Raw genomic sequence first — 9759 nt, 5'->3', positions numbered from 1 at the left:
TCCACGGCATCCCAAATCTCCATGATCGGCGGTGAGTACAACGTTAGAACCATCACCGGCGATGAGTTAGACGTCATCTACACCCGTTCTTCCGCAACGGTGAAAGAATGCCTTGCTCGCTTCAAACGCATGTTCGAAAACTCAAATGATGAGTGGGTCGCTGGGCTAGATGTTGAGTACACCACAGTCCTGGGAAGCGAGAAGAAACTAAAGGAGGCAGAGAAGAAGAAGCCTGCCGTGATCCAGGTTTGTGTGCATGACTTATGCTTGGTCTACCACATATGCCATGCCGACGTTGAGTGCGAGGAATTTAAGAAGTTCCTCAAGGGCGGCCGAGTCAAATTCGTTACTGTAGACTTTAGGAATGACAAGGAAATCCTGGGTCGGATAGGCCTCGTTGTAGGCGACCCCTTCGACCTCCAAAAGGAAGGGGTGGTGTCCTCCTCTCAGCCTTCAATGCTGACCCTGGCAGCAGCCATGATTGATCATTCGTACACTAAACTGAAGAAACCTCATCATGAGTTTCATCATGCATGGGAGTCGAAGACATTAGATGAAGATCACATCATGTATGCAGCAATGGATGCCTACCTTTGTTTAAATATCTACAAGGGTTGGATGAAGAAGCAGAGCTCAGTGTCCGGTTCAAGCAAAGAAGCGTCGGTGAAGAGGAAGAGGGACGAGGACGAAGTCGAGGACGTGGACTCAAACTCCGAGTAGGTGGTTGTGCCGTCGCTCATGCTGGTTCTACTACAGTGTCAAGCGGACTACTACCTCCGTCCGGGATTAGTGGTTCGGCCGACCAAATCACCCAGACCAAGGCAGAGCGCGGGAGAATGCAAATTCCTCGATTCTTGTAGTTGTTAATTGAGCTTGCACCTGCTGCCTTTGCATGCATTGGCTGGCTTCTACACATGCAACGGAAGAAGAACTGGTCCCGGGACATATGCTTGCATGCAGCCAGCCTCCCTCACATGCAACGACTGGCTCATAATTAATGGAACAACAATCGATAGGAGCGGCCTAGTAAAAGCAGATGCGGATGTGTTGCTTAAGGGCCCTGTAAACACGGACGGAGGTAGTAGTTGCTTAGTTTAGTTTCAAGGGTGTGTTGTGCTGAGGCCCCAGCAGAACTATGTTTATGTTCTTTCTCGTTATTTGAACTCTTTAGTACGTACAGTAGTACTAGTACTATGTCTTACTATTGTTCTTCTTGCAGTTGGTACTACTGCTCGTATCTTCGTGTTCCTAGTGTAGTTAATACGTTCGTACTAGTAGTATAATTTCGGTTAGTTGATTTGTGAAAGAAGTTTGATGGAGTGAAGGAAGAAGACGGCAGGGTGCCCATGATCTATCTTATGAGTGTTGGGTGTGGAATGCAGTTCGCTGGAAAAAAATGGATCGTGCCCGGGGTTAAACGGATGGCGGGGGTGGGGGAGCATGGCGGTGGCAGGTGGTTTAGGGGAGGGCGCGGCGGCGGCGGTAGGCGGTTAGGCGTGTGGCGGGCTGAGAAGATGAACCATGCATCTATTTCGGAGGTTGACGAAGCCCTTCTAGCCATCCATGTTGCATCAAACGGCTCACAAGAGTCGACTGACCCAAATTGCTCCTTCAGATTGCAGGATCCATGTGGCATTCAAGGTCTCGAAGGTAGATTCCGCGCCCGCACCTGGTTTGTGGGCTCGACGTGCACGCGACCGGCTTCCGCCATGACAGCCACCATGCGTGCCTCCTCCGCGCGGGCGGAGACGACAATGAAACACTAGTTCCTCCTCGCCGGCGTGCTAGAGCACGCGCTCGTCCTCCTCTTTGTATGATGCGTGCATAGACGCGGCTCCACTAGCTGCTCGCGTGCTTGGCAGCGTGGCGGCATCGCGAGGAGGGACTGCAGACGACGTGAGTGGGCGAGCCTTCGGCTTGGCGGCGACCCGACGATGATGGGCGAGAAATTGTTGGCCGAAGCAGGCGGGCGCCGGCATGCGCAATGGCGGCGGCGGCATATTGATGAGTGCACGTATGGGAGCTTAGTTTCGTTTTATATAGGGTTGGTCAAACTTAAAAGAAAACAGTACTAGTACACGTAAACATTAGACTTAGGCAGCACTTTTATTAGTTACCACAGCCACGATAGGGAATCCTGTGCAAGTGCATGAACCGCGGCTGCACGGTCGATCGAACGGTGTGTCACCGTGTTGCGCTCGAAGGACATCCACCGAACCTTTTTGTGTGTGTGAAAACAATCCCCGAATATTACTCAACTTTTTTTCCGGGAAAAGTTCTTGACGCTACAATATTTCCATATATTTGAATTTAGCTCCAGTTCGTGTTATTTGGATTTGGACGTTTTAGGTGCGCCCTAGTTTTTTTAATACTGATTTTGGGGCTATTTGGTTCCCAGCCACCGTTTGCCAAGCCAAAATTTGGCAGCCATAGTTTAGTTGGCATGTGTTTGGTTTTTGCCACACTTTGGCTTGCCACACTTTATTGCCCCTATGGCCCACTTGTCATAGAGACAATGTTGCCACACTTGCCTAAGGTTAGTTCTTCAAAATGAGAGCCACAAGTTGGCAAGCCTAAGGGAATCTTGCCACACTTTTTGAGTGTATGTAATGTGGGACCCTAATGTGGCTTGCCTAAGGTGTGGCCTGAACCAAACACCCACCTAAGTTGGTCAAAATTTCCTAACCTTAGGTGTGGCAACCTTAGGCAAACTTAGTCTCAAACCAAACAACCCTTGTGTGTGTGACTGAGAGAGAATGTGTGTATGTGTCCATATGTGTGTTGTGGCGGAAGGGCAATGTGGAGACGGTGTGCATGTGATAGAGACATTGAGAGGTATGAATGTGCAAATGATCATGCATGAGTGAGACATAGACAGATGCCGATACGTTGTGTATACATGAGAGAACGGTCTTCTATTTTACTTGTGTGTGTGTGTGTGAGAGAGAGAGAGAGGAGCATCCGTAACACAACAACCATCTCTCTCGATTCGTCTGTCCCTCGCACGATCGCATGTAACACACGCATCAACGCACACATTTTGACACCCTCACCCGGCCCCTTCCCACCTCAAGGCCCGCACATCGCTCTCTATCTCGCACGCACAATCTCTTCGTGAATACCCTGTTTAGCAAGTAGCTTTCCGTCACATACACACACATTTCTCTCCTTAGGTTTGTTTTCTCTCAATATCTTACACACACACACACACACACACACCAACACACACACATAGACATCACACATCAGACACACCCTCCCCTGAGCAGACAATTCATGCCCATCCAAGGTTATATGGCAACCACTCTCGCTTGTGCTTCTTCGCACCCCAGCATGCACAACACCTCAATCTTCAAAGAGGGCATCGAGGAGATCGAAGACGGCGACCACACTGCGCTAGAGAATGCGGGGCCATATGGAAGCAGGATGATGTGACAACGGCTGACTGACTCTTCCCCCCACCCTCTATCTCTCTTGCAAAAAATTACCAATCCCTCTCTCCCACGCACGAATTTATCAATCCCTCAACCCACGAGATCCTTCCCCTCTCATCCATGTTTTTCTAGCTCTCTCATCAAACTTGTTGTCTCTTCTCCTTCCACGTGTACAGAATCCGGATGCACATGCATCTCACGTATATTACATGTCTCCATCTTTCTCACAGACCTAACTTATTCCTCTCTCTTTCTCTCTCTATCTCCCTCTTTAAGTTCCGTTAGGTTTGTCTCCTACTCTCTCGTCCACATACATACAATCTTTCCTGCCCTATCTGCTCCATCTTCGCAAGCTCTCTCTGCACATTTCATTCTCACATTGGGATATGTTCAAAATGTTGCTTTTATAATGGCTAATGTAGAGTTATTGTTGGTTTTGTTGCATCCTACAAAGTAATAACTATGAAATGCATTTTGATTGTCATTTGATTGGGATTATGCGAGTTTGAGCATGTTGTGAAGTACTATAGACCTCGTATACATCTTGGAATTCGACAATGATTGTAACTATTGAATTGTATAGACCATTACATTCGAAGTCAGTAGCCTAATATATTTATTTCACAATTTCAACAAATGATTAATTCACTACATACTAAGAAAACAAATGTGTACACCCTCCGATTTTATTTAAGTCTGCGTATTAGCATTGGTCAAAGTCAAGTTTTGTAAACTCTCAGAAAGTTTATAACAAAAAATATTAACATATACAATAATAAATAAATACCATTAGATTCATTATTGAGTGTGCTTTCACATCATACATATTTGTTATGGTAAATGTTTATATTTTTCTATAAACTTGGTCAAACATTAGGAAGTTTGACTTCGGTCAAACCTAATATGCAGAGTTTACTAGTACTACTCGCTAGTTGCTTAGCCGAATCACCCAACACGCCACACGGGGAGTTCAGTGTCACAAAATTTTGAGGTCGGAGGGAAAATCTCCCGCGACCCTGATTCAAGCAGTGGGAAGTTACCATCATAGCCTTCGGAACAGGCCTATGGATGACGATTGGTAGGGGGCTGTTTTCTTAACTTCAGGTTCACCCTACACAGCCAACCCCACCCCGGCACCCAGAGGAGTACACCTGAATACTCCCCATTTTCTATCCCCACCGCAAAATAGACTTCTCCACGGCACCGCAGCCTTTGTGCTCCTCCCCTTCTACATCGGCGCACTCGTCCACCGTAGTGCATCTGCCTCATCGACGACCTCGTATGCCGCACTGGAGCCGGTCCACCATCGTCGTCGTACACGGAGCCTCTTCCCCAGCACCATCTTCCACAGTCTCGGATCAGCTTCCCAGAAGCCGACGCCAAGCGCAGAAGCACCACCGTCGTGGACAATGAACTGACTCCCGTTGCCGACCATGACTCACAGAGGCTGCCGTGACCATCGTTCTCCTCCTCGATTGGTAATGTGTGTGTTGAATCACTTAGCAGTACAGGTGCAGTTCCAATTTTGTTCATACCTACCCTTCAAATTTCCTGGGTGCTATTGTTCCCGTAAAAGTAATTGGTTATAGCCTCCATTGTCCAATAGAATATCAGCTTGTAATTGTGCGTCGCTCCTGTATCACGCTGTGCTTGGGTAGGTATTTCATCTGCAACCAGTAGTGTGGCAAATGATGGATAGTTTTTTAGAACTAGCAAGATGCCCATGTGTTGCACGCATCAAGATGCATTTGTATGAGTAGTTTATCTTGTGGGAGAAAAGGATGAACGAGGGAATGCCTTATTTGCAAATGCGGAGAGGGGTGTGGGTATCTTTTTGCAAAATTGCCATAGTTTCCTCCCTATCCGTCGGTAAATATAAAATAAATATAACAGTAGAAAAGAGAGTAGATATAGCAGAGACGTCGGGAAAGAATTGCGCGCGCGCGGGAAAAAGCGGCCGGGCGTGCGCTAGTTTTGTCGCGTGGCGTCCGGCGCGCTTTATAAAACCCAACGCCCTCCCACCGCTCTGTGCCTTGCCACCGCTCTCTCCCTGCTCTGTGCCTCACCACCGCTCTCTCCCTACTCTTTCTCGCCTCGCCGCTGCCGCGCCACCATGCTGTCGCGTCGCCGGGAAACTTGGGGATACCGCGGCGTCCGCGTGCGCCCCTCCGGCGGCTTCTTTGCCGAGATCCAGTTCCGCGGGATGCGCCTCGGCCTCAGCAATTTCGACGCGACGGCGTGGCACCTCTGGTGGGCTCATAGAACATTGAACTTCCCCAACGCACCGACGCAGGAGCGGGCACAGGAGCTCGCGCCTCTGCCGCAGCTTATCACCAACGAGGATCGTCGCAATAACCGGAGGCGGGAGCACCATCTCGGCATCACCGAGATGGACGAGGAAGCCATGGCATTGTGGCGCCAACGCTTCCCGCATGACATCATCAACGAGCGCGAGTTCTACGAGCAAAGGAGGGCGGAGAGGGATAAGAGGAGGGCGGAGCGAGCCGCCTATCGCGAGGACAAGTGTAGGAGAAAATCGGACGCTCAATTCAACATGAGGCTAGGAGCAGCGTCGCCCTGGGAATCCGACGACGATCGATATCTTCACGCCTACAGTCAGACGTCGGAGGAGGACATCATCGAGGAGGATTCAGACGACGAGGAGTAGTTGAATAATCTATTTTTTATCTATCTATGCTGAGAACTATCCTTTACTCTCTATCTCTACTTCTCGATGTCAGCACTGTAAATACTTTTTTAAAGCGCCGCACATTGCGATTCTGTTGGAGATGCTCTAACATGGCAGACGAGTGCTTTAATGTTGCTCACAAGATGCACGAGTATTACTAGTAGTATATTTTTCTTGCCATGTTGAGATTTTAAAACCACGAGTGCGAACATGCAGAGGAGCAATGAAGACCAAACACGGGATATTGGGGACATCTTCAAGGAGCGTGGAAAGTTAAAGAAGAGTTGCACCGAACCTGTAAATGAGCTTTGGTAAGTAACACCCTTTCAATTACTTTTGTTTAGCCTCGTGTTCTTTGATGTGTATATGTTGTAGTTTCTGTTTCTCTTAAGCATCGTGTTCTTTGATGTGTCATAAAAAGAGTCTTAATCGTCCTAATGCTTTCATTTTTATCTTGATCTAGGAAGTGGGTGTTCTCACCTTGTAGTCTATTTTTATTTTTTTTCCTTTTGAATTCACTTCTCCCAGTTCTGTTTATCTGGCTTCTACTAGATGGATCTGGGTTGCTCTGAGTAATTATCTAGAAAAGAAGTAACTTCATGTCAGGACGTAGTTCCTGCAAGGAGGGAAGTATGGTCAACCTCGAGATCATGTTTCCAGAATGAGGCTGGATTACACACAAGGTGCCAGTTCCCTAATGATGCTGGGTTAGACAGAAGGTGCAAATTCCCAGATGATGCTGGATTACACACAAGCCAGGTGGAGTCGTCAGCTGTTCGTGTCCTCGTGGCTCTAGTAATGGCTAAAAGAAAGCGTGCAGCAGCCCTTGAGAATGTAGCTCAGTTCCTGAAGAAGCAAAAAGAGCAATCAGATGCTCTCTTCACCCATGCCAAAGAAGAGATGGAAGAAGCCAGAAATAAGCTAGCAGAGGCAGAGCAGGCTAGGCGTCTCCTGCTATCTAAAACTGTTGTCAACACAAAATTTCCTTCATAGTAGCTAGGTTCAAATGTTTATCCAGTCAGCATGTCTATTGTGATGTCCGTGCATCTACTGATGTGGCACAAAATATATTTTTTCGGGTCATGTAATAACAGCAATTACTTTTCAAACAATAGCAGACGAAGCATTGGACATGGTAATAACAGCAATTACTTTTCAAGCAAGCCCGACATTCCAAGTTCAACTTCCACATCAAACTCATTTCTCACAGATATCTCCACATTCATACATAATGTCCACAACCATGATTCACTTGAAAGACAAAAAAATTACGGAGAGTTATGAATAAAGAAAAACCTCTAGTTCCTACTACCAGTGCGAGCACAACAAGTAAAGACCATGCGTAATTAATTATATTTTGGTCACTTTTGTGTTCTAAAATGCCGGCCGGCTCACGGAAGGACGTGTTGCTGGCACACGCGCGGATTCAATGAAGGCAGGCGGGGCAGTCTGAAGCCGGTTGCATGCGGCGAGGAGGCGTGTTCAGCCGGGCCTGCAGCGAGTGGGGCCCTCTTAGCCGGCGCGCCGGTTCAATGCCTGCGCTATGAGAGGTCGCGTCCGTGTCAGAGCAATCACTCCCTTCAGTCCTTTTTTGTTTGCGTACAACAAAATCTCGTTTTCCATTCACATTTTACAAGTAAAATTCGTGGACAAACTTTGACCCACAAAACGATGGGGACTAGTAAACCAGAATGGAGGTAGTAGTTTTTTTAATCAAATAAGGGTTTCCCCCTTCCGATTTTCATTACTGAAAACCAACATCTAAATCTAAACATAGTATTTGCCCTAGAACTACCAGGTTCAACATCTCGCAACATAAACCCATACAACCATATGCCAAGGAGGTACGTAGTAGGTAGTACTATGAATTCCATTTTCGCTCCGTACCAATAGTTCTAAAAACTACTTAGTACTTATAACTCGCCATCGAAAATCAGAACTCTTAACCCCGTTAAAAATGATATTTTAAACGTGGCTACTCGATCTGTGGCAACTGGCGAGCCACCGCCTCCAAGTCGTTCACCTGTGGTCCCGACCATCAACTCCTACGGATCAAATTATCACGCGAGCTGACTATTCCTACAAAGGTGCGCTCCACCACATACCCGGTACCCGCAAATGCAGCAATCGTGCACCTAGGGTTTTAGGTTTATTTGTTAACGTTGCCTTTACGTAACACTCATGTGTGCGAGACAGCGAGAGACCGACTGCGTGCGTGCACCTCTTCTCTTCGTATATATACTCCACCGTTTGTCTTGTGTCCACAAAATTATAATAACTACGAGCAATGTGGCAATGCGTTGCCACACGATCTGAGTAGATTAATACATATTCACCGATTTGAGAGAAAAAAAAGTCTAGTTTCGAAATACGTATATCACTAAAAATTGTTATGTTTCACTCAAAATATATTCCTTTGGCGGTTTTGATGAGATAAGGGAGGAATGTTGTTGGTTTCAAGATTCGAGAAGTGGTATATGTCTAATTTCTACTCTTACTAGCAAGATGTCAGTGCGTTGCACGTAACATGCATCAAGATCTTGTGGGAGAAAAGGATGAACGAGGGAAGGCCTTATCTGCAAATGTGGAGAGGAGTGCGGGTAAATTGCCATAGTTTCGTTCCTATCCGTCGGATATAAATCAGACGGCCTATATTGCAGGATGGCAGGCCCACCATCATCACCAACTCTGTTTTTTATCCCTACTCTTATAAAAAGCATAGTCGGTGATGATCGTATGCCTTCCATCCTGCAATATAGGCCGTCCGATCTATATCTGACGGATAGGAAGGAAACTATGGCAATTTTGCAAAAAGATACCCACACCCCTCTCCACACTTGCAAATAAGGCCTTCCCTTGTTCATCCTTTTCTCCCACAAGATAAACTACTCATACAAATGCATCTTCATGTTCCGTGCAACGCATGGGCATCTTGCTAGTTGTTGCAAAAAGCCCATGTGAGAGAGAGAGGGAGAGAGGAGGAGGACGGAGTGCATGTGCGACAAAGACACAAAGAGAGTGTGTGTGGGAGGTATTAGCTTAAAATGAGGCGATAGTGTGTGTGTGCATGATCGAGAGGGTGTTTCTCAAGAAGGGAAGAAAAATCTACGTAGATACAAGGAGCGGGAGAGCGACATGTATGTGATAGTGGAAGCACGAGCGTGCCGGTGTATAAACCTATCTAGAGGCTAGTCGATAAATGTTTGTGAGAGAAATACGAGACGGGGGTGCGAAAGCAAGAGTTTTGTGTGTGTGTGAGAGAGACGGTAGTCGGGAAGGGGAGTGGAAGTAGGAGTTGTGTGTGTGTGATAGAGAGAGAGAGAGAGGGGAGAGTTTGTCTGATCGGTAAACAAATGAATAATGTCAGTCTAGGATGGAGACGAAAAGGAGACCGCAACAAATGTTGTGTCTACAGGAGAGAGAGAGAGAGAGTAATTTTAGTGGTATGATTCATATCTAGAGACATATAGGGTGTGTGAGAGAATCCCATAGAGAGAAAGACAAAGTGAAAGACAAGTGGAGACTGTGTGTGTGGCGGTGAAAAAGAAAGCTTAGGTACCTAGTGATGCGAGAGAACGGTAGAGACGTGAGAGATAATGAAAACCGTGTAATGTATAATGATTGGGAGAGGGTGAC

Source organism: Triticum dicoccoides, chromosome 2A (genome assembly GCF_002162155.2).
Source record: "Triticum dicoccoides isolate Atlit2015 ecotype Zavitan chromosome 2A, WEW_v2.0, whole genome shotgun sequence".
Classification (NCBI taxonomy): Eukaryota; Viridiplantae; Streptophyta; class Magnoliopsida; order Poales; family Poaceae; genus Triticum; species Triticum dicoccoides.
Note: the sequence above shows the minus strand (reverse complement) of the source record.